Source organism: Ambystoma mexicanum, chromosome 7q, assembly GCF_040938575.1.
Source record: "Ambystoma mexicanum isolate Mex_15411 chromosome 7q, UKY_AmexF1_1, whole genome shotgun sequence".
NCBI classification, from domain to species: Eukaryota; Metazoa; Chordata; class Amphibia; order Caudata; family Ambystomatidae; genus Ambystoma; species Ambystoma mexicanum.
The window spans coordinates 599,549,173-599,575,480 of record NC_090941.1 but is presented as its reverse complement, the minus strand read 5'-3'; the positions used below and the strand labels follow the sequence as shown (position 1 = coordinate 599,575,480).

The 26,308-nt window shown below is 45.2% G+C and overlaps 1 protein-coding gene across 9 annotated transcripts in view; it reads right to left on the bottom strand.

Moving 5' to 3' along the window:
• SUPT20H (SPT20 homolog, SAGA complex component) overlaps positions 1-26,291 on the bottom strand; it is a 759,353-nt gene extending 733,062 nt beyond the window's left edge. For all 9 annotated transcript variants that reach the window (XM_069640776.1, XM_069640779.1, XM_069640782.1 and 6 more), the window contains exon 1: positions 26,181-26,291. The gene's annotated coding sequence lies outside the window, so the exon portion shown is untranslated. The remainder of the gene's footprint in view (positions 1-26,180) is intronic.
• Positions 26,292-26,308: the final 17 nt, after the last annotated feature.

Sequence of the window (26,308 nt, the reverse complement as noted above, 5' to 3'; positions counted from 1 at the left end):
GACAGATCAAGCAAAATCAGGGCTCCGACACCGGCGCTGTCAACCAACCTGGCCATGTCGTCCTGAACAGAGACCAGAACACTTTCCGTGCCGCTGCCCGGGCGGAGGCCAGACTGGGCTGGGTCAAGGAAGTTGAAGGATTCGAGAAAGGAAGAAAGAATGGGGGAGACCAGTGACTCACGGAGCTTCATCAGAAAAGGAAGAAGAGAGATAGACTGAAAATTGGAAGGGAGAGTAGGGTCCAAAGGTTTCTTCAGCAAAGGTATGACCAGGGCAGACTTCAGCTCAGCGGGGATATAGCCCGACTGTCAGGAACTATTCACGGCCATTGTAATTTCACTGAAAAGATCGACCGACACCTCCTTCATAACTGCCAGTGACAGCGAGTCAGAGGTGGCGCAGGATTTAATACCCAACATGGCGTTAAGCACCAGGTCCTCAGTGAAGATCGGGAAAAGAGCTAGCGAATGTCATGGTCGTCCAACACATGCGGCTACCTTAACCACGTCTCTTGCAACATAAATACATCAAATTGCTCTAAATTATGCTTTGGATTAGTAAATGCCAAAATCCACGCGTATTCCACGATACCAAGGTAATGACTTTTCGATGTATATGCAAGTTTAGTCAACAACGTGATCGACCACAATTACAGACACAATGTTGCTTATTCTGAACAGTTTGATTTGGTAAACCAGACATTTGCGATGGTATTCTAGAGGATTTGTTAGAAACATCATGAGCCAATTTGGTGTTATTCATCAGATTGCACCCCGCCACCAGAATAAATCCCAAATCAAACAGTTGATTCTTGGCCAACCAAATAGTGTTTAACACAACCCTTGATTTCAACCATAATCTCACAATGCTTAGTACTTTATCATTCATAAATTCAACTTGCTCAATAACGATAGTCCCCACATCCTCTAGCGTTGGTATTTCAGAAAAGAAATCGCCATTATGCTATGACGATTCAGGTCATATTGGGGATAGAGAGCAGGTCTATAGCCCAATATGAACGAGAAGGAAGAGGCTTTAAATTGCCATCATATAGTCATATAGTTGGGGGTGGCATTACAAACCAGAATGTTACTACTCACGCTAATAATGTAGCCGGGAGTTTACAATGTGTAACAGCGGGCACTAATCTAAATCTAAATGCTACTGCTTATGTCAACAAGGAAATGTGAACTCCCCCCAACATCCCCCCGGACAAAGTCTGGTTAACGGTACCTCTTGAAGGAGACACAGGTTGACAACGTAGGGCAAGAGGTTGTACAGTCCTACTGTTATCAATGCAAAACAATGTTGAGTATATCCCTAATGTTCCAAAAAAAATCATCGGCCCAACGATATGCTAAAGAAGTACCTAACCCTCACTCTAGCTTAGCTTCTAATGGTTACTGGTTTGGAGCAAAAAACTCCTGTCCTGTAGTTTGCAAGGACATATTCCTACCCTTGGAGTTAGACATGGCAGTACTCTTTGTAACATCTGGATGTTCTTGAGTTGGGCAAATTATATTTTAGTTTTTCACCTTACGCTTATTTCATTAAACATTTTGGGCACCTTACTCTTGCTTAAATTCAGAGCATTAATCGAAGTGGGAGGTTTAAAGCCAGCCATATATGCATCTACTTCTTTTCGGATCTCTTGCCGTCGCAGATCCCTAGCTACAAGGTCATCTAGATTAAACGACGGCAGATGCGGCATGGGATCAGCCTTTGCATTTAAAATTGTTGCTATTTTATTGGAAGTAGTTTGGATGTTGGTCGTGACCTTTACGAGTTCGTCCAATGGACCATATGGAATAATATTGGACTTGATGGCAACAGTCGGCTTATGTTAACGCGCGTGATCCAGAAATGTGTATTTTTTGGACACTGCGTTAGAAGCCAATATAGATCCTTTTGTAGGAAATCTTATGGCCTTAAAAAAATGCTTTTTGCTCGAAGTAGCAGTATTTCTGATGGATTTAAGTTTTTTAGGTTTTTTCCCCTTTATAAGGAATCATTTGGTTTCTTTTTTTATGTGGTTGTTACCAGTAGCGGTCGCATTCGAAAAGATACAGTGTAAGCACGTTTTGTTGGAGACATCAGCTTTACAGAATTAGAGAGACACTCACTTGGTTCCACATTGTCATTCTCCACAGTTATAATGTTGTCTATAAATGGAACAGACGGTGTAAGATTGTTCTCTAGCAAAACAGGTTGCATTCGGAATGGCAACTTCTTAGTAAAAAACAGTGGGGAAGTCGAACTATGAACATAGATTGGCTGTGTATCCGCTCTCGACTCCAGCAAAACTGGTCCCCTTTCACCTCAAGAGGTCGCTCATGCTCTTTTTGCCAGGCTAACATTAGAGCTGTCTGTGAAGCTTGAAACATCATCTTATCGTTAAGTGACTCAAAAAGCCTGACTATGGTGTGCAAAGTCGTATTCACTGCGTTTAAGGTAATTTCCATTAACTTATTTGGAGAATCGCCAGAGATTGGAATAACATATGTATTGCATTTGCGCAGGGTAGGGGCAATATATGATGCATCTAGATCTGTTTCAGCTTGCCTTATATTTGGAAACATCTCTGGAGAGAAAGATAATTTCTCTAAATTCTCCTGAGCAGAAAAACTAGACTTGTTGAACTAGAGATCGATCACAGCCATGTCATTAGATTTCGCTCGGGAATACTCCTCTTCGTTAGGCAACATAGGTATCATAGATTCACCTTGGAGCACCATATTGTCAGACAGGGAAACATTGTGTAATACTATGTTATTTTCTCTTGCCTTATTATTTACAGGCAATTCGCCACTTACGGCACTTACTACCGCGTTGGCTGATTGTCCTTTCAGTGTTGGCACTTTCACTTTAGCCAAGGCAGGGACAGAAGCTCTTACGGTCTCAATTATCCCCGACTCATGGGCATTTGCTGTTGTCGATCGCGTGGAAGTCCGAATAGCAGCGAATTTATCAAGGTGCCCAGAGCAAAATTGTCGAATGTCGGCCCTTATTGCAGAGTTGATTTTATCAGCAGTCCTCCGTCTGTAGGGCACGATATTGGCATTGAACAGGATTGTGTAGAATCACGTTTCCGAAAAGTGGAATCCATTGACTTCCTCTTATTACCAGACAATGCTCCGGCTCCGTCGGTGGCATGTCTGAACGCAATGTGTATAGGCCACGCCTCATAAACTCAAAGATTACAAGTCAACATGGCTTCCGAAGCTTATTTTACACCAACAAAAGATGATATTATAAAGCACTAGGGACACTGGCACCATTGAGCCGCGGCAAAGCAGTGCTTCCAGGTGCTTCACTTGGTGCGTGCGCCCTCTGGCTTTTGTAGATCCACGTAATAAGGGGCAGGGCTAGCCTCTATCAGTCTAAATAAACAAAAGAATATGTTATATAACAGGGCACTGATATATTAGGGTCCACAGTAATAATAAAAGTTCAGAATCAAAGTTAATACCGAAATAATCCTCAAATGCAGTGTTAAAGTCGCAGAGCAGCACGGCGCAGCAAACAGAGTCCGGGGCAAAGCGGTGCTTCCAGGTGCATCTACCCCTACTGAATAACACAAAATGTCCTTTTACATTTGACCTCTTATCTTTCCCTCCTTTCATTGATTCTAATTTTCTTGCTCCCCGAGCCAATTATTCCCAGTCTTCTTTGCCCGAGAGGTATTAAGACCAGCAAAATAAAGAGAAGTGTGTCTAAGCACCACCCCTTTACCTCATGTGGGCCTGCCAAAGTTTGTTGATGGCATCCCGCTGTAGCAAAGATTCTCTGTGCTCGCCGATAAGGTGGCACAATGAGAAGGTCAACAGTAGTGGCGCGCAACAAGCGTGTGGGAACATAGCACGTGAACTTGACAAAAGCTCGGAACACAATACACAGAGCCTTAAACCCGATACGCTGGCTCACAGGAAGCCAATGAAGAGACCGTAAAACAGGAGAAATATGGGCTCCATAAGGAGAGCCAGTAGCCACTCTTGAGGCCAGATTTTGTAAGTGCTGCAGTCTCTGAATAATCCCCTTCGGTTGAGCCAGGTATAAAGAGTTACAATAGTCCAGGTGTGATAGTTTAAGAGCTGATACCATCCGCAGACGAAGAGGCTCGGGAATCAGGGGGGAGGGGGGTTGAAGTACTTTCTTCAGGACTCTATGCTGAAATATGCTGAAAGTGGCCTGTTTGACAAACGGTAGTGATCTGATTCTCCCTAGAGAGAGAAGCCGATAGTGTCACACCCATATTTTTCACTTTCTTAGTAGGAATAGGAAGGTTGCCAAAAGATATAGGCCAATAGGAGGACACCCAGAGTGAAGGGTCAGGGGGACACCTCTCCACCAAGACCTCCGTCTTGTCTGCATTTTGTTTGAGCCAATTGTCATTCATCCACTTACCAACAGCAGCCGGGCCTCTTCGCAGGCACAACACCATCTCAGCCTGGTCTAGATCTAAACGTAACAGGATCCGAGTGTCGTCGGCATACAAGTAACACCTGACGCCGAAGGAGTGGATGTGACAGACAAGTGCCCAAATATAGATGTTAAAGAGAAGGAGGAACCCTGCGGTACTCCACAGTTTAGAGGACAGGGAGTAGATAGAAAAGGGGGCATAGGGAGCGTCTGAATGCGATCCACCAGGAACGAGGTGACCCATGCTAGTACTTATCCAGATATACCCATCTGGGCAAGACGGGACAACAGTATGGGGTGGTCGACCGTGTCGGAAACCGCTGATAGATCTAGTAGAATCAGGGCACCAACCCCACCAGTCTGACCATATCGTCCTGGACGGAGATCAGAACACTCTTAGCGCCTGTGCCTGGTCTAAAGCCAGACTGCGCTGGGTCAAGAAGAGAAGATGATTCCAAGAAGGAGGACAATAGAGGGGACACCAGGGATTACAACAGTTTAACAAGGAAAGGAAGGAGAGACTCCATGCGCACCACAATGAAGTCCTACAGCAAGTCAATACTATTCCAGGAGGTCTGCACACCACAGAATACACCAGCAGAAACCTGTGGCAGTTTTCCAAGACCTGATCACCTTAGATGACATCATTAGCAGCCCAGCTATTCCCTGAAGCCCGAGCACCTCAGACGACTCCTGCATCGGAAAAACATTATTTCAGAGACCAGATAGGTGGCCAGAGCCTTTGGAACAGTGTTTAAGATCATCTCCGGTAAGTCGGTGACTAGAACTATATCAAGCGGTTGAAACCTTACGATGACAACTAAAGCAGTTTGTATACAGTTTCTAGGAATCGTTTCTATTATTATGTTATTATTTTCTCTCAGGAGTAATGCTTTCAAAATAAAACTATTGAACAGCACCTTTGTTTTGTTCTTCTTCTGCCCATCACCTCAGTCCTGCAAGCAACCCACTGATTCCCATGCCATATTGTGTACATGCCACCTCCCACGGTATAATTGTCAGTGCACTGAAGTAGGTTTAGCAATGTCCAAGCTAACACGATTTGGCTTCACTGTTCAAGGGAAACGCAAGCTTAAGGACAATCCAGGTGATGAAATGAGGGAAAATGCCCCTTAACAAGCAAAAGAAAATCCAGGAAAAATTCATGTTACCCGGGTTTCTACTGTAAAGGATGGCAAGCACATAATTATTATTATATTTATTTGTATAAGTATTTAAACTTTTACAAACATTCAAATTAAGATTTTCCAAATTAAAATACATCAGTTAATACAACTATTAGAATCACAAACCATATCATACTATAATTTTTATTAATCAACAGCATAGTTCATTATTCTAGTCTCATTGATTACAAAAAAGAAAATGTAAATCTTCATTTAGATCTCAACCAAACTCAATTCCTACAAAACTCCATAACTTCAAAACAGGGATGAAACCATTAGTGGGCAGGAGTTACTTTCTTTAATATAATATAACAACATTTAATCATTTAAATAAATAAATGTAATATTATAAATAGTAAAACTGTAAGCACCAAACTTGCATATTAAGAACAAAAGTAGAATAAAAGCACGTAGACACTAGTGTCAACTGAAGTGTTCATCCAAACCTAACCTAGGTAAGCTATCACGAATACCTTAACAATGCCAGCAATGCTCCCTGGGTCATAGTTTCCAAATCATGCCCCATAATCTAAACAGCGTTAAATGACCCCTTTCATTTTCAGTATTAAGGCAATATATCCAAAATGAATCCAATTTTATTAAGTCATAACAATGCACGACAGAGTCAAGCACCCCAGTAATAGCAGGTGCTAACCCCAAACACTCAGTGAACAAGTGCTTGGCAGTCTCCAGCAGACATTTACTTTTACATACCCGACATGTTCGTTTGTTACGGGGAATGTTATATCATGCCCCATTATTTATTAATAACGGTACCTGATTGGTCCTTAGTTTCAGTAAAAACATTCTGAGAGCCGGACTCGGCAACATACTATATAGCCTTGCGCCTTAAGATAGTCATGTGTAACATTTACCACTTCTATATGCGACCGGAGGTTATACAGATTTTCATAGTTCTCCCCTGGTCTAAAAGGATGACTTTAGAGACCATCCTGGGGTCATCTGATGATTATCAAACTACACTCGAAGTCATTCCCACATCATCAGACGTCATCATGCTGTTAAAGTCATCAGCAAATATCTCAGAATGGTGGGTGATGATTTGGAGATGGGTTTAGGATGACTTCATGAATATGCTAACATCAGCCCCATTTTAGAAAACTCTTTGTTCCTGATGCTTTTAGGATGACCTACTGATCACTTCAAGAGATTGCACGTTTGTCCCTGATGATTTGGGGATGAGTTGGGGATGATTCTGGGATGACCTGCAGATTACTTCAAGAGCATTGCCATGAAACAGGTTTGTTCTTGATGATTTGGGGATGACTTACTGATTACTTCAGAACTGTAAGTTTGTAGAATGATATGCAGACCAATACAGATGGTCAGTCTGCTTTTGCTTAGTTGCACTTATGCTGAATGATCCCCCACCATGGCAAGGGTACAGCTTGAGACTATGTTGGGCCAAAGGGGAAGCCAGAGGCCTAAACATAGCATGCACCTGTGGGAATCCTTTGCCATCCCAGTCAAAGGCAGGCACCCATCACCCTCACAAGCCCCAATGTGGCATGGATAAAGCCTGTGACTATGTTGGGCCAATTTGGAAGAAAGAGGCCTAAACATAGCATGCACCCACTGGGTGAGAATCCTTTGCCATCCCAGTCAAAAGCAGGAACCCAGCACCCTCACAATCAATACATTTCCCACTGTGTGAGACTACACAACACTTATCTGCTTGGTATTAGGTAAGCACACCTTTTGGTATAGGTCTGAACTACACAGGTTGGCAGCGTGATTGAGCAGCCAGGCCTATCTCAAGAGGGATAACTGAACTGTAAAGCTGTACAAATGAAATCTGTAAATGCAAGTAGCCAAGTAACACTTACACTCAAGGTTTCAGTTATAAATAGTTGTTTATTTAATTAACATCAATTTTTAAATAAGCGTTCTTTAGAAAGGCAATTCATGTAACAATGTAAATATAATAAAATTACTTTTCAGAATCAGAGCAAGTTAGTGGATAATCTTTGGATATGCTTCATACACAATTGCTACACCCTGGCGTGACTTCAATCACAAGGACAGTAATGGCACTTATGTATCACACTAGGTTGCAGAAAGGAAAGGTTTAAGGAAGGAAAAAGGTTAAACAGGTTCTATACACGTCGATATATCAAAACACGGAAAGCATTTCAATCACTTCTGGGAAAGCACAGGGTTATGAGTTTGTCGCTGGCGAGTGATCGTACAAAGTTGCCAGTGGTGCTTCCACCAGCTCTTCTCTCCTCCATTGCTATTGTTTGTGGGAGGACCCACAAAACACTCAAACCTTCCGCGGAGTGGAACGTGGCATAGGACGCCGAGTAGAGTAGTCCCTGCTCTGCTGTTTGCCTTTCCAGTCTCTCCTCCATTGCTATTGTTTGTGGGAGGACCCACAAAACACTCGAACCTTCCGCAGAGCGGAACGTGGCGTAGGACGCCGAGTAGAGCAGTCCCCGCTCTGCTGTTTGCCTTTCCAGTCTCGCCTCCATTGCTATTGTTTGTGGGAGGACCCACAAAACACTCGAACCTTCCGCGGAGTGGAACGTGGCATAGGACGCCGAGTAGAGTAGTCCCTGCTCTGCTGTTTGCCTTTCCAGTCTCTCCTCCATTGCTATTGTTTGTGGGAGGACCCACAAAACACTCGAACCTTCCGCGGAGCGGAACGTGGCGTAGGACGCCGAGTAGAGCAGTCCCCGCTCTGCTGTTTGCCTTTCCAGTCTTGCCTCCATTGCTATTGTTTGTGGGAGGACCCACAAACACTCGAACCTTCCGCGGAGCGGGACGCGGAGTAGGACACCAAGTAGATAAGTCCCGCAGTCAGCAGGTGGCCGAGGTGGCCAGGGCGCCATGGACGAGGTGCAGCCTTCGAGCACTGTATCCCCCATCTCTCCTGACAGTGAGCCGAAACGCTGCCTACGGAGCAGCATTATCCCTCCAACATGTCCTGAGAAAACAGCTTTAGCCTCTCTGGCGAAGAGAGGCAAGAACAACGTTCCTGCTGGAGGAGCGTCTTCGGCTCGTCTGAGGAATACGAGCTCCCCACACACTCCGCTGCCGTCGTTGCACCCTTCTATTTTCAACCCGGAAGTATCCTCGTCTGCGAGGAGCTCGAAAAACACATGCATCCCGGCAACCTTTTCCCCAGGAAGGATTTGGCCACATCCAAATGTCTACGGCAGCTGGGAGCCGGCCAAACATCTAGGGAACTTACCGCAAGTTGGTAAACTCTTGTGCACGCTATCCGTCTCTGTAGCAGCCGCGCTCATTGCAGCGGCTGCGTCTGTGTCTGGGTGTAGCCAGGGCCGGAGTCCCACTTCGGCGAGAGGGATTATAGCAGAGGCCGTCGGAGGATGACGTGGGGGGGGGCCCTTTCTCTGGCCCAGCTTGACACCACAGGCTGCACAGACACAGTCGGGTCGCCAATGCTCAAACCCACTGCAAATGGAAACATAAATTACATCAACAGCCAACACGATCCTGGCACAGTTCTGACAGTTCAGAACAGCCCGGCCCAACAATAATCAAGGCAATGGCTATGATACACGCCGAACCTCTACCTTTTGGCGGCCTGCCCCCCTTGGACGGAATCACCAGCGCAGGGGGGGGGGTCCACGGCCTCCTATCAACGACTTACCACAGGACAGCGCTGGCCCTACATTGGCCACCCCGCCTCCTCAAGCTACCCTAAAGAACGCTGTCATCAGGAATCTGGTGACCCTTCAAGTCCGGCTCAAGAGACCTTCCCACAAAATGGACACAATTCCTCCCTTCCATGGCCAAGGAAAATAACTTATAATAAAAACAAAACCGGAAAAACAAAAAGGGGGAAAGGCCAGTGAAAACCAACTATTAAGAGCCGACACTGACAGTAAAACCAAAGGAAAAAACTCTATACCAGTAGACGGCAGAAAACACAATCAGAATTCAGGCAACAAAAACGACACAGGGAAACAAGCCCTCTCAAACCCATCGATTTCGAGTGCTCTCTTCAACCTCTTTAAAAAACAACAATGTAAACATAAACTAAACGTTGAGTCTGAACTCTCAACGCAGACATTTTGGAGGTCCTGGAAAAAACATTCCCAGCACCAAAGCTAAGAAAAACAGACAATTCAAACATTACAACTCCCACGGGGCGCTGTTGCACACGGAACAAAATGGCGGCTTCCGTGTAAGCTCCGGCTGTGTCTTGGGCCACAAAGCCCGATTACAACATTTGCCCACTCCAGTTCGGCACGATTTTTATGAGAAATGTGCATCATTGATTCGAGATAGCCCCTACGAAGTTTGGCCAAAAAGGTGCAGCAGATCGTGAGATCTGGACTTGGTTGCTGGTGGGAGCCCGGCGAGGCGCGCTTGCCTGGGATTGAGAGGGGGAGCCCGGCGCTGAGACTACTGGAGCGGAGGAGGCGACCGATAGACTCATACTTCCCAGCACAGGGTGGGGAGGGGGGCGGAGTGTCGCGGGCGCTCCGATCCTCATTGAGCGCCCGCTGACCCCCCGCCGCCGACACTGCTGTGACATCCCGCCGCAAGGAGGCAGCACCCACGCACCGCCCGGCCCACGGCGGTGAAGGTAGGCCGAGCTCACCATTGTCGCATGTCCCCGTGGCCTCCGCTTAGTTCGCGGGCGGTGCCGCGGCGCTGTTAAGGCGGAGGGGGAGACTAACAGACGATCCGCCTGAACAGGCAAATCACTGCCCCGCCTGTGCACGCCCTGGGAATCTGTGAGGGGGGGTGGGTGCGGAACAGAGCTGGTGGACCCCTCCCGCCGCCTAAAAGAAGTGTATAACAATGGGGCCGCAGACACTGTTATACTTTGTATATCGGCACTGGCCTGGGCCACATCTCCCGGTTTGGCCTGAGGATGCGCGAGTCCACACAACAAGCCTGTATGTTTGAGGGACGAAACAGCTTGCTCATTGGCGCCCCCATCCAGTAAATACACAGACTGCTAGTAGTCTCACATGAAGCATGTGCTCCGGCAACCGCAGAGGGAAAGAACTTGATTCCGAGGCATAAATCACGTATCCCAACTTACTACAGAAGGGGCATTGAACTACACAGAGACCCCCTCTTAGCGACTCCGGCGAGAGGGCTGAGGACAGCATGGAGTGAGGCTGCAGCGGCCATCTGTGAAGGGTGGGCGTGGGAGCCCACACTGGATTGTGATGAAGCAAATCCCCCGGTCGGCCTAAAACACCTTGACATAAGTGGAAAACTATACATGAAGCATTGAGATACTGATCAGGCCCATACCAGATGAACATAGCAGCACGGTATATTGTGGAGACATATCCCGAGCTCAATGCATTTGCGCTCCTGCAGCAGAGGGCACCGACATAAGTCTCAGACCAGTAACGATGCCCAAAAACTTTGGCCCGAAAAGGAACAAAGGAACTTCGAAAAGTACACAACCACAATGCAGAAAGGCACCGAACCTGAGAAAGAAGTCGAAATGCTAGCACAGGTTGAACAGACACCCTCAGCCGCCATGATGGACCCTCAAACGGTTTTCCAAGCTATGCAGCAGGGATTCGCGGCACTGACAGACAAGCGGGATGGAATCACGGCAAGTGTTGCAAGTATAAAAACACAGTTCGACAAAACAACGGCTCGCATGACGGAGGCAGAAACCAGAATATCAGGAGTGGAAGACAATATGGAGACACTAAAGAAAATGGTATCCACGATGGCTATTGAGCTAGGGACAGTGAAATCTAAGTGTGAAGACTGAGAAGCGAGATCTCACAGAAATAATGTCCGTATAATTGGTGTTCCTGAGGGGGCAATTAAGGGAACGATGGAGAAAGCGGTGGAAGATCTTCTGTGAACACTGTTGGGAGAACCGGGATGGTCACCTGTGTTTATGGTGGAAAGGACACACAGGTCATTAGCCCCGAAACCCGGAGCATACCCCAGGCCCATCATAGCTCGCATACTTAATTACAGAGACAGAGACCTGATCCTAAAAACAGCGAGAGAGAAACAAGAACCAAAATGGGAAACCAGCACAATACGCATCTTTTCAGACTTCACCTTGGCAGTCCAGCAGGAGAGAAAGCTTTTTTCAGGAATCAAAAAGATGTTACGTGATCGACAGGTACAATATGCAATGCTCTATCCCGCCAGATTCAAGATCCAGCACCACAATAAATCATATTACTTTACATTCCCTGAGGAAGCCGCGAGCTTCATAGAGACACACATACCTCTGAATAAAAGACAATCCTGAAATAAGAGTAAGGCTATCGAGAGAAACCCGAGACAAGATCACAGACATTATGTTTAAGAGGAAAATCGGAATGGTAAAGACACATGCTCCCTGTGGGGAGCCACATACTACAGTTGTTAAGTAACCATGCTCAAAAATCATAATGCAAGTGCTAATCTGAAGATGCCATAATATAGAGAGTAACAAGCCAGAACCAGAGACAACACACATTATTAATGCTGGCTTGGGCACAGGAGACGCTTCAGCACCCCCTGTAGCAGGTGCTTGAGATGATGTTGGGAGGGGTGGAGGGGGAAATCCATAGCACAGTTCGGGGAACTGTGAGGGAGGGGGGAGGGACACGTTTGGGGAAGTTTGGGTATTGTTTTAGAAACGAGGTTGCAAACACAAAAAGCACACAGGTTTTGAGCACTGAAACATTTAGGCAAGCAACGCAGAAGCATCGGGATACACAATCTGGCAAATATCCCATAGATAATGGACGAGTCTAGCACAGAAATTATCAACGTACTGAGCTGGAATGTTAGGGGGTTAGGCTCTAAGATTAAGACAAGGAAGATCATGGCCTACCTCAATAGACAAAAAGCTAGGATAATCTTCCTCCAGGAGACACATATAGGCCCCCGACAGGGTGAACAATTGATTGCGAATTGGGGAACTCATCAATACTTCACGACTTACTCCACCAAAGCGAGGGGGGCTGCGATACTAATACACAAAACACTACCGTTTGTTTGTAATGGGACCGAGTGTGACCCTGAGGGGAGGTAGGTTTTACTACACGGTATGCTCCAAGATAAAGAAATAGCATTTTTGAACCTGTATGGTCAAATATCGACCAACCAGACTTCTACTCCTCAGTTTTTGAAAAACTAGCAAGATACCCTACAGCCTGGGTGTCATGCGGGGGGGGTGGGATTTCAACACAATTCTGGATGTGCAGTTAGATTGTATATCAACGCAGACTAGAACACTAACCAAGGCAGCACAGACAATACTCACACAAATGACGGATCTAGAATTAAAGGACGTTTGGAGAACATTAAACCCCGGCAGGAGAGAATACACATACTACTCCACAGTCCATGACATGCATTCCAGGATTGATTTATGGTTAATAGACACAGACAGCATGGCTTGGGTAACAGAATCCCGCATATATCCCAGGACTTATTCCGATCACTCTCCGATACATTTAGCATTGCAAGTCTCCAACAGGATCCGTGAAAGACCACCATGGAGGTTTAAACCGGCAGCCCTAAGAGACCCAGTGTATAAAAACTCGATACCGCAATATATGCAAGACTATTTCGAGATTAATGAACATTCCGTCTCCACCAAGGCTATACTATGGCAGGCATTCAAAGTCTGCATAAGAGGTCAATCAATATCCATTGAAGGGGGAATCCTCAAAAGATATTAGGGCTCGACTAGAGAGGCTTGAAACACAATTAAAGTCACTACAAACCCAGTATACCATGACCCCGATCCCTCAACTGGGCACTGAAATTAAGACCAAATTAGAGGAGTATCGAGAAGCGGCAGACCAAGAGATAAGATATTTTGATAGACCCATAGCGGCGCGTAGATATGGAGAGGGGGAGCGTCCTGGGAAACTACTAGCCAGAGCAGTCCGTGGAGAAAGTGGACCCACAAGTATACCCTGCATACAAATAGAGGACGGTAAAAAGTCCACAAACCAGAATGAAGTGAAAGAACATTTTACAAGTTCTATAAGGACTTATATTCCCCCCAGGGTAATCACGGACATCTAGATAGAGCAATACCTCTCCCAGATACCAACAACGCTTACTGCAGAATCGACCAGGGAATTACTAGAAGCACCTATTACTGAGGCTGAAATATATGAAGCAATAAAAGCTCTCCCCAATGGGAAAGCTCCGGGCGCAGATGGGCTGGGAGCCAAATTCTATAAAGAATTTAGTCAAATCTTGGCACCCAGATTACATGCCGTTTGGAGGGAAGCTCTAGACATAGGAGAACTCCCTGAAACCACCAGGGAAGCAATAATTACACTTTTACTTAAGCCAGGCAAACCCCCTGGAGAATGTGGATCGTACCGCCCATTATCATTAATAAACACTGATGCCAAGATCCTGGCAAAAATACTAGCAACAAGACTCACACCATATATGCCATATATGGTGCATGAAGATCAGGCTGGGTTTATAATGGGCAGGTCTACAGCCACAAATATTAGACAATGTCATCAGATAATGACCTCCATACCTCCCACAACCCAAGGGATAGCGGTCTCCCTAGATATGAGGAAAGCATTTGACACAGTCTCGTGGCCATTTCTTTTTGGAGTGCTACGAAACTGTGGGTTCGGCCCAAAATTCATAAAGTGGATTCAGATACTATATACGCGGCCACACGCGAGGATTAAAGTAAATGGAACCCTCACATACATACTTGAACTGCTGGGTGGCACCAGACAAGGTTCTCACTCTCCCCTTGCTCTTTGCCTTAGTTATAGAACCATTAGCAGACATCCTCAGATCTCGCTACAGCTCATTCGGATATGGCTCGAGGGCAAGCTGCAAATTATAACGCTGTATGCAGATGATATTCTATTATATTTAAAAAACCCAGATTGTACACTCGGCAAGGTCCTGGCGGAGGTGGGGAAGTTTGGTGAATACTCAGAATTGCGCCTCAACCCCCATAAATCAGAAATATTTCCACTCACGGACGCCACATCACAGCCCCGTAACCTTCATGGGCTTATATGGAGTCCGATGCACATCGTGTATTTGGGTGCCCACATAGGCAGAACAGCCGAATTATCCCGCGCATTGAACTACACAACACTAGCGGAAACCCTGTGTGCTAAGATGAAACGATGGAATGTGCTCCCAATATCATTGGCGGAGCGGATAGCTTTAATCAAAATGGTGATACTACCGAAACTTTTCTATCTCTTTAGCACAGTTCCAGTGTGTTTTCCAAAATTAACAGCGCCTGCATTGCTTTTGTTTGGGGCGGACATCCTAGACTAAGCTGGAGAGTTCTGACATATACATATCCCAGGGGAGGGCTGATGGCGCCAGACATGGAACTTTATTACTTGGCGGCGCAGGCACAACAAGCGGCTAGATGGGCCACATGCTTTCTTAACCCTGCCACCACATCCCCCTCACCACAAGAGCAGGAGGCGATAGAGGCGCTGCAGAGGATGACTAGACCCACCCCGAAACAATACAATACGACAAATCCTAATTGCTGACATATTCGGCGCCAGTAAACTAGATCATCCGAGCATGCCAAAAAGGGGGTACCTACACACACCATTCAGCATTGAAAGTGAAATAGCAAGGCATTGGAGCGCTAAAGGTATCACACAGTGGGGTCAGCTACTCCCAGAACAACACTTCCTACAATGGGAGGACATTAAAGTCATGCTGGGTAATACAAACACGCATAAACAACAATATCATAGGGTTGCGGCCCTCGCACAACGAATCTACCCAACATTCCTGGACGAACCAGAAATAAACATGGCACTAGGCTACATATTCACAGGGGGAACCCAGAAGATTACTGCCTCTACACTTTACAAGACTATAATACAAACACGCCCTGCGGTAACCCACACAGCTCTGGGTAGGTGGAAAAAGGACCTGGGGCAACCGATAGAAGATCAAGAATGGTCTCGGATCTGCGCACTGACTAAAGGGATATCTTGCAACTCGAGGTTTAAATTGATCCATTATAAAATAGTACATAGGACACACTACACGCCATCAAAGCTTAAGCAAATATATCCCAGGTTGGATGGTGCCTGTCCGAGATGTAATTCTGAAAATGCTAATATATTTCATATGCTGTGGGACTGCACCAAACTGAGACACTATTGGTCAGAGGTTTGCGGGGCTCTTGACAAGATGGCAGACCAACCGGTGGTATGGACACCGCAGATCTGCATGTTGGGAGCAGAAGGGAAGATGAATCCGACGTTGCGAAAACTTCTGGACCTGGGTCTGCTAATAGCCAAAAGGGTCATATTAATGAGATGGAAAAATGTGCAACCCCCTACAATAGAAGACTGGAACAGAGATATGGTGTGGATTAACGATACTGAAGAACTATATATCGACTCGGTCACGCCACACAGACCCAGAAACATATGGTCATGATATAAGCAATATTTGGCAGACCTAAACAAATCAGAAAACCTGAATGTAGGAAGAAACTGAACTGTATATGTTGTATGCTTGTATAACCGGAGGTTGCTCATGTATGTGCATAACCTGTGAGCAAATATAAATAAAGTTGTTAAAAAATAAAATTAAAAAAAACATTACACCTCCCACACCAGTTCCTATCCAACCATCCAACACAACACCATGCGTCTTGCCAGCAAGTGTCTCGCCAGGTCCTGAACAGATACCCAAGCTCATGCAACCAGAAACTCAAGATCAGTTGATCAAGCCAAAAATGTCAACATTGTCTTCTGATATCACAAATGTTGAAGCTATCGAAGAAGCAACACGGTCTCTCGGAGAGCAAATCAGCAAACCAATGGCCACTCCAATACAACAAATCGTGGAACAGCAACGTCAAGAGATCATTGCGGAGCATTTAATGAGCCCCCAACCGTGGGCAAACATCCATTTACAAAGACCACCGAGGCAGCAAATCATTGACACTCCATCTAGCCAATGTGAGCTCAAGCAGCAACCAACAGCCCTTGACGCCAACAAGATCAAAGGCAGTTCAACAGAAGGCACCCCCAGTGGAAACTTCATCTGTCTTTCCCGATTCAACAATGGACCTCAGAGATGCTGCAGTGAAAACAGACAATATAGGGACCTTTCAGGTGATCCCCATAAAGGGTCGCCCAAAAAGAAGCCTGACATGACAACAAACATGTCAGCTATCACCATAGCTCTGACACCCTTCTGTAAATTATATGAAGCCATTAACAATGCCACAAAAGACAACACATCGATCCTAGCAACAATCCAGTCTAAACTCATCTTTATGGAGGGGTACATAACAGCAGCAGAAGCAAAACAGGGTATCGTCCAGGCCAATTGGGAAGCAAAGCTGGCTGGCTTAGAACTAAAACAGAGCGACGCCACCCAAACTATTTATTCAAGTCCAAATAATGAAATCAGAGAAGGCTTCCCGGACTGATGAAACTATTACCCGAGGCAGCGTGGCTCCAATCTTTAACAAATTAGTCACCAACAGCGCAAGGTCATTACAACATCCACTAGCCCCACGAAAAAGAATGCAGGGTCTAGTCACGTAAATAAACAAAACCTAGTCTTACAGCTGGCAGGCGCAAAGCAAACAGCCACCGCTAAAGTAAAGCCTGCAGGTCCAAACAAACAGGATGACAAAGAGGAATCAATATTGCCCAAAAATAACTGCAAGTAAACAAACCAGAAGAGGCACCAGTGTTTATTGACCTCAGTAAATCACCTCGATCAGTAGCTGAATTTCGGGCATCAAGTAGCCTGATGGACTTATCGCAACATTTACACTCAGATGAATCTTCTAGCAGCGCCCAGGCTCAGAGTAGCCCGAAGACAACCATGGCCGTCAGCAACGACACTCACACAGAGACTCAGGTGTCCCCAGCTGTGAAAAAAACTCAGCTGCTTGTCGGGGTCACCCACCAGAAAGTGACAGAAAATTATCAAGAAAAAAACACGCCCAGAGGACATCGATCCATGAAGAAGAATCGCCATGTATAGGCAGTCCCTCCACTTACGACGAAGTGCCATCCAAAAGGCTGTGGCATAACCTGCCAGATGAAAAACTAACGGACAAACAGCATACAGACCACTCTATTAGCACTGAAGAAACCCCTACGGGGACATGAGTCTTCAAACTGGAACAAGTATCAAGCAGATCTGCCTACATGATACTAAACAGAAAAATGGTGCTGAAAACTCTGAACAAAATCGAGTCTTTGAGATCACTAAAAACAAGACTAAAAAAGACTTTTGCTTGATTGAGCAAAAGGGATTAAAAAGCTAAGGCATTTCTCCACATAAAATCTCGGGCCCTCCAAGTAATCCCTGTGGAAGCCTACAACGATCTTAAGCAAGCTGGCTTTTTATTAACGGAACTCGGAAACCCTCAGACCGAATCACGAAAAGGACGTCAAGAAGAAGGGTGGGCCCATAAAACCCATTATATCTCCAAAACCCAAGACCTCTACAATAATAGACATGGCAGAAAGGATTCCGTCCCATCACCCAAGACCTTACATGGTTCATTCAGAAAGGCGCTTCTCTTCCAATAGCAACAACACTCGGGTGAAGGCTTCATCAAGGCTTGTCACACAAGGATCTGACAAAACAGACCATCATTCCAGTTCGCTAGACGATGTACCATCAATAGGAAATTCAAATGGTCACATCTCCCAAACCAGGGCAAAACCCGATGAGCAAAGAGAAACCAGATCTCTGAAAGGACCATGGCAACGGCTAAAGGCAGTGGCAAAAGGGAAGTCTCGCAGATAGCAACCACAATTGGTGTCGAACTGGACTTCGGCCCCACTACCACCAGACCAAGAAGAAACTGTGAAAAATACTCTGTCAATGGCCTCATGGAACACTCAAGGCCACACGCACCTTACCAACCCAAGCAACCAGGACCGGGAGTGGGGCACGATATCTTATGCCTCCAGGAAACCTGGCTAACAGAGAAACCCACGATCAAACTTTCTGCGGCCACAAGGGGCATATTTGGATGCCCGTCCTCAGGCCTCCTTCTCGCAACACGGCTTGGCTCTGGTATAAGGGTTTCTAAAAAACTATATGGGATGCTTGCAAACCTAACCACTTGGACGCACCAGGACACAAGGACTAGAACATCACGTACGTCCCAACTAGCCATCATAAATCTGTATTGGAATCCCCAGAAAACTTCAACTACAATCTTCTGCAACCAAGTAGCAGACGCCATTGATAATATACGAGTGGATCAGAACACAACTCATATAATCATTTGTGGAGATCTGAATGCAAAATGTGATCCCAGAAACACTGATCTGCCTAAATCTAATCATAAATTCTCGACGGAAGAAAGAGGAACCGCATGGATGTCCTTGATGAACTCACGCAACTTCCACAACGTGGCATGGCTGAAACCCTGGGAAAAGATCAGCCCAACAACGTGGAAGTGCGAAAACTCCAAGGCAACTCTTGACTATCTTTTTGTATCACATAGCCTACTGTAACTTATTGAATCTTTTGAAGTAACCCGGACCACAGAAAGCGATCATAACCTGCTCTCTATGACGTGGACGTCGGCACATCCAGAGGGCAAACTATTTCTTCCATCATTGGAGTCAAACAACCAGCAAACCAGACTCCGCCTGACCGCTGCCAACATCAGGACCATCACAGACAAATATGAAAGAAACATCATAAACAAACCGAAAGAAATAGAACGACCAGTCTACCTCCCTTTTCTATTAAAATACAAGGTGGAACCAAAGGGAAGCAAAGCAACAGGTAGAAAGCATAATCATGAGTATGATTGAACTCTGGTGGAAAGAAGAAAGGGCCTGAGGCAAGCGAAAAGAAAAGCAAAAATCTAGAATTCTGAACCCTCCTGGCTAAAATGGCAACTTGAAGTAAACAGCTACAAATCAATGTATCAAAATGACGCAAGATCATGTTGAGAACACTAAGCACCAAAAAATCTAGTGACTTTTGGGCACTCATCAAGAATACAGGCAAGATGCAAGAAAACCAATTGGCCAACTCGGTCACTGAAGAAAACTGGATTAACTTTTTTGAAAAGTTATTCACAGTCCACCTGGCTCAGACTCCACCACCAACACACAAGAGCAGCAGCCCGTGGATCAACTTAGCCGCAGAGGACGACGTCAGGGAAGTTATTAAACGTCTAAAATCCTCCAGAGCCCCAGGTCCAGATGGTCTTTCCAACATTGACCTCAAGCAAAACCTGGACGAATGGACAATATTTATCAGTATCTTATTCCAGCACTGCAGTTCATCAAAAGCAATCCTGATTTCTTGGTCCCATTCAGTAATAGTCCCACTGTTCAAACGTGGCAACAGAGAAGAGCCAATGAACTATCGGCCAATAGCATTATTGGACATCATTGGAAAAATCTTTGCAACACCACTACTCAAGCATTTCCAATCCTGGGTAAAATCATTGCAAGCAAATGATCCATTCCAGATGGGCTTCTTAAAAAACGGTGGAACATCTGTAAACATCCTGATGTTGAATCTAAATCTAAAGTCAAGCAGGGGGCCCCAACAGTGTTTTTGGCCTTCATAGACCTTTCACAGGCCTTTGACAGAGTGGCCAGGCGTATTCTTTGGTCTAAACTGAAAAACTGGAAGTGCCCGAGCAAAATATTAGACCCAATTATGGCACTTCATACCGCAACCAAACTTCGGGTGCGACTGAACAACCAAGGCCTGTTGTCAAAAGAGATTCCATCAGAACGCGGGGTTAAACAGGGCTGCCCGTTAGCCCCAGCCCTCTTCATCAGCTTCTTTGGCGACTTCAAGGATACAGAACCATTAATTCGAGCTTTCCCTCCAAAAATAGGAAACACCAATGTGTCCCGTTTACTTTACGCTGATGATCTAATCTTGTTAGACCAGACTGAAGTTGGCTTACAGCGACAACTCACAAACCTGGTGCAGTACATGGGTACAAACAACCTAGAAATTAACAAACTAAAAACCAAAATCATGATCCTCGAAAAAGGTCATTCTAACAGTAGACGCAACAGAGGATGGTATCTGGAAAACACCAAGATCGAAGTGGTCACCCATTTCAAATACCTGGGCGTAACAATCGATAGCTCAGCGCATGAGTCAACAATGCAGAAGTCTTTGTGGGGAAAAACTAGGAACCTTGCGGCTCAGATGAGATCAATTGACAAACAATATGGGAAATTCTCATTGGTTCCGGTTATCCAATTCTACAAAGGCAAAGTGGTCTTCCAAACTCAGTCCTAATCGCAAGCATCAGGCGTGACCTGGGTCTGTTGTCCTTACTATCAACAATTGAACAGAGTGCTATGCAACTCTTTAGAAAAACTCTTCTTCCGGACACACACTCAATCTACAAGATCATTGCAACAGAGCTTACCATCGGGCACACCAATATTCTAAACACCTGGGCCAAGAAACAGCAAGCAAAATTAGAAGAATTGGCATGCACCGAAAGATGACCTTGTAAGGAGCCCCCAGAGAATAAAATATAAAATGGAACTACAGGACTGGATCAACACAGTTGATAAAGCCCAGGCGAACAAATTAACAAAGCATCTGCCGCCCAGCTTCAACAAGCTCAACGTTCCATTGCCATACTCTATCAAATTCCCAGACAAAGGCCTCATGAAGATCTTTTTAAGAGCACACTTGAATCTACTTCCTATGAGTGAAATTCTCTCCATCAGACTTCAGTTTGGGTCTAAGGAATGTAGCTTATGTGCTACACCAGACGAGTCTGAAAATCTAAGACACTTGCTGATGCACTGCCCAGCGCTGAATCTGGAAAGGGCAGCCTACTTGTCACTCCTTCAGATGGACTCCTCGATCTTCGAAGATGATGTCTGGTGGAACAGATTACTGTCCGGAGAAAACATCAAATGGACTAATACTGCAGCAAAACTATTTGACATCACTTAAAAAAAAAAAATCAACTCTCACGCTGAATATGTGATCTGACGAACGTCAAGCGCATGCAACTCTCCGTCTATAGAGAATCACAACAAATAGTTCTTCCTTGTAAAAATGTGATTATACACAAGTAATAACAAAAAATAAAGAAAATAAAAATAAACAGGTTCACAGTATATGTGAGGACAACTAAATCTTCCAATGAAATCTAGACAAGCCTTTCCCAGCAGTAACAGTCTAAAACAAGTTACTACCTATGAGGGACAAACCATATCAAAGTCAGTGGGCTAGAAGAGTCTGCAGGGAGCCAGGACAGCCAAAATCAATTTGAAACAGTCTTTGGAGCGGCGGTACTTCTTAGAATCCAAAGGCTTGCCCAAAGTTAGAGAGTTTGTTAGAAAATCACTTGTAGGGTCACAAGCTGTGAAAACAGAGTTGGAATGAACTCTTAAAAGTAAGCCACTGCAATTCCCAACTGAGAAAAGCAAGGCTACAAGACAGTGAGGTAAGTACCCTAAGTCTAAACAGTACCACTGGTTTGAAGAAGAGTGGTCCAGCTGGCTCCTGTCCTGCTACAGTGTTACAGACCCTGTGTTCCTGAGCCTCAGTTGTGGAGACAAGAGGGAGGACATCTATAGGGCTCCTGCGGTGGTACTTGGGAGGACATTGGCAGCTACGGGCTCTTCGGTTTCAGCGCTTAGTAAACAGCAATGTTGCTGATCTCTGGTACCGGTTGGGCTTCCTTCACTCTTTGGGTCTGGTGAGGGGACACTAGCTCTGGTCGTCCTGCTTCTGGAGCGTTCATAGGAGACTCCTGGAGCTTCTAGCCGGATTGCAGACATTTCACTCGACTACGGATTACTCGACCCATGGCACTTGGTTCTTGCAGCAATGAAGAAGTACAGCCAGACAGGGAAGATGGTCCAGTGGAGCTTGTCTCTGGGTTAGTTGGTCCCACTAACCCATGGGGAGAAGTTGTCCATTCCGAAGCTTCTCTGTCTGAAAAGGGAGTTTCAGCACAGCAGCAGGGCTTCACCAGGCAACTCAAAGGTCCAGGAGGATACAGCAAGCTTCGTTGGGTGTTTCTCCCAGTGGTCGACTCTGCCTCTAGTCCCAAAACCCTCACTTTTTAAGCAGATTTCTCCCATTCATGCACAGCCTATGCTGTCAATGACACATCAGGGTCGCTGTCCTGAAAGGACAGCCAGCCAGCCAGCCATTCTGGACTGGTTGCATTTAGGAATTCCTAGAGACAAAAGGACAGGGGAGTTTCGGGACCCTCACTCACATCCTGTCCTTCCAGACACATTGGAAACAGAGGCTGGCCTGAGGGCTGAAGTGCGCCAAAGGCAAGACAAACAAAGGGCTCCAATCTGTTCGACGCACAGAGTAAAACCCAAGAAAGACCTCACAAACAGAAAATTGCAAAAAAGAAAACAGGGGCCATTTTTATAAAATGGTCACCCCTGGGTGCTATACTGCAGCTGAGGGTTCAGCCTGCTGTAGAAAAGCACAATGGTAGGAAAAATTAAACCACTGCCACTAGCCATTTAAAAGTAGGCAGGGTAACATACAAATGTTACATGAGAATGTAGGATAAGGTGCTACTAGGTAACCCCCCAGCACTCCACTTAAGATGGTGTGTGCTGGAGCCACAAAGAGAAAATGTAAGTAAAGTCAATTTCACTTTACTATTCTTGGGAACAGTAGTTTACACAAGAAAAAGGTATTTTAAACCTTATGAGAAATCTAAAGGATTTCTCAGTGACACTGCACTGAAGGTGCTGTGTGTCCCCATACAAAAAGTAGATGCATATGGAGTTTGTCCGACTCCAAAAACAGTGAACACATAATCCAAAAGGTCAAAACACATGAGGAAGTGGGAAAAGGGTCTCACTCACTCCAGGGTTAAAATGAAAAGGTCCTACAGTCCAGAAAAAGAGCTGGGGGTCTCTAAAGTTGAAGGGAATTAGCACAGAAATTAGAATTCTCCTCAACATCACTGCACCAATATATGGCAGTATTCACATGAACTCCTTCACACATTATTCATGTGTGCTTTGCGCAAAATCCAATAATCAACAACCATAACAAAAAGTACCTCCAGGATAAAAAAAAAACCAAAAGAAATGGATCCAAAAAAGAAAGAAGCAATAAACAAACAGAACCACAAAGTCCCATCAACCGAGGTCTCAACTACCCACAACCTACCAAATACAAGCAACAAGAAACCACTAACAGCAAAGACTAAACCCAAAAGACCATGAAAAACACCAATCGAAAGAGGACGCCCACTAAGGAACACAACCCACGCATCATGCCTCGTCACAAGAAAGACAAAGAAGTCAGAAAAGACAACAGAAATAATAAGAAATCCCAAACCACTCGCAAACGCACGGACCAGCATGATCCCACAACCCCAAAAAACTTGACAAACATCTGAGATGGCCCAAGGAGACATACAAATAACAGAGCAAAGAAACAAATAACAGAGCAAAGAGAGACTACAATGCTCACTACCTGTCCATATACGACAACGTGGTAAACAAAAACAGCACAGCAACAACGAACCGACAGCCACCAAACTTCACAAATACAGACCCAACCAGGACACAAACAGATGACAACTAATAAACCATCACAACCCGGTCTCCACCATGGACAATACCCCAACCAGAACAAACAAATTGGAAACCATCACACTCACTCTACACCCCCTATATCACCAAGGTTGGAACAACAGAGGGGTAGCTACCCTATTTACCACCGGGAAACAAACCAACCCCACCATAAACCTTATCGGTCTACTCGACAAAGAGACTGACCAACAAAGAACCACCCCACCCAAAAGACTCAACCGGGAAAAACCCACCTCGAACGGAAACCCAACCAACAATACACCGGTCAGAACAAACAATACTAACAACAACACAAAAGGTAAATCCAGCAAACTACACTGCAGCCTCCTCAACATTAGATCCATGGCAAACCACTCAACAGAAATCAATGACCTCCGAAGCGAAGGAGGCACAGACGTGCTCTTCCTTACTGAAACCTGGCTATCAGATAACTACAAAGCCATCGCGAACGAAGCAATACACAACAATTATAAATTAATACACGCCAACAGAGAAAACCGAAGAGGAGGTAGAATCGCAATTATACACAAAAAACACGCCTGAGCATCTCGAATCATCACAACCAACGCGGAAGACTATGAATCCCTCCAAATCAAAATAGAACTCAACAACCAATCTAACATAGTATTCCTACTGATCTACAAACCATTTTCTTACAACCCCAACTTTGCAACAAAACTAGCGGACGAGGCCACAATGCTATCAAGCCACCACAACAACCTAGGTGAAAGAGATCCCACCGATACAAATATAGATACAACAGAAGACACACTCAACAATTGGATCACCAAGGCCATTAACCAATTAGCACCAGCTAAAACATTCAAAGCAACACCAAAAAACTGGCAGCAAAATGGTTCACAGAAGAACTGAAAAAACGCCCCAAAAAAAAAAAGAAAATGCAAAATGGAGAGAACAATACACCAGACAAGACTAAATAAAATACCAAAGACAACTCAAACTGTACAAAGCAACAGTCCTCAAAGCAAATAAATAATACAATTTAAAAAAAAATAAAAAACTACTACACCACAGAATCGGCAAACAATTCACAGAAAGAACTCCATCACCCCTACACACTTTGTGACAGACACTTACACCAGAGCAGGGTCTGTGTAGTAGCTGCACATCGGTTACTGCCTCTGCGGGCTTATATATGTAGACACTTACACCAGAGCAGGGTGTGTGTAGTAACTGCACAACAGTTACTGCGTCTGCAGGCATTAGTCTGTGCAGGTATTATTATATATGTAGTCACTTACACCAGAGCAGGATCTGTGTAGCAGCTGCAAAGCAGTTACTTTCTCTGCACGCATTAGCCGGTGCAATATATATAATCACATCAGAGCAGGGTCTGTGTAGTAGCTACACAGCAATTACTGCGTCTTTGAGCATTAGCCAGTGCAGGTATTATATATATATATATATATATAGTCACTTACACCAGAGCAGGGTCTGTGTAGTAGCTGCACATCGGTTACTGCCTCTGCGGGCTTATATATGTAGACACGTACACCAGAGCAGGGTGTGTGTAGTAGCTGCACAGCAGTTACTGCGTCTTTGAGCATTAGCCAGCGCAGGTGTTATATATATAGTCACTTACACCAGAGCAGGGTCTGAGTAGCAGCTGCACAGCAGTTACTGTCTGCGAGCATTATCAGGCACAGGTAATATATATATATATATATATAGTAAGTTACACCAGAGCACGGTCTGTGTGGTAGCTGCACAGCAGTTACTGTGTCTGCGAGCATTGCAGAGCCTGAACCCTACAGTAAATGAGCTTCGGAGCAGCTATTGTGTCTATAATGCCAACAACAGGCTGCCCCGTGTAATTTCAAAACCAGATGTTTAGAAAATCACGTACTTACAATATTTAATTTCAACAAGTGATAAGTACAATACATGGAATTACACCTTCAACGTGCATTCCTAGAGGTTGCAAAAGGGCTCCTAGTAACAATATAACAACAAAGGGGTGAGAACGTCTAAGTTGATGGATGCTAAAATTCACTACAAGAGCTGGATCCCATGCACTCACCTGACGCTGCCTGGAAACTGGACATGGGCTTTTCGTAAAGGGTAGTTGTCTAGTTCCCATTCGAGAAACGGACCCTAGCAACGCTCACCTCCACTTCATCACGTGGGCTGCTCTGCATCACGTGGGTT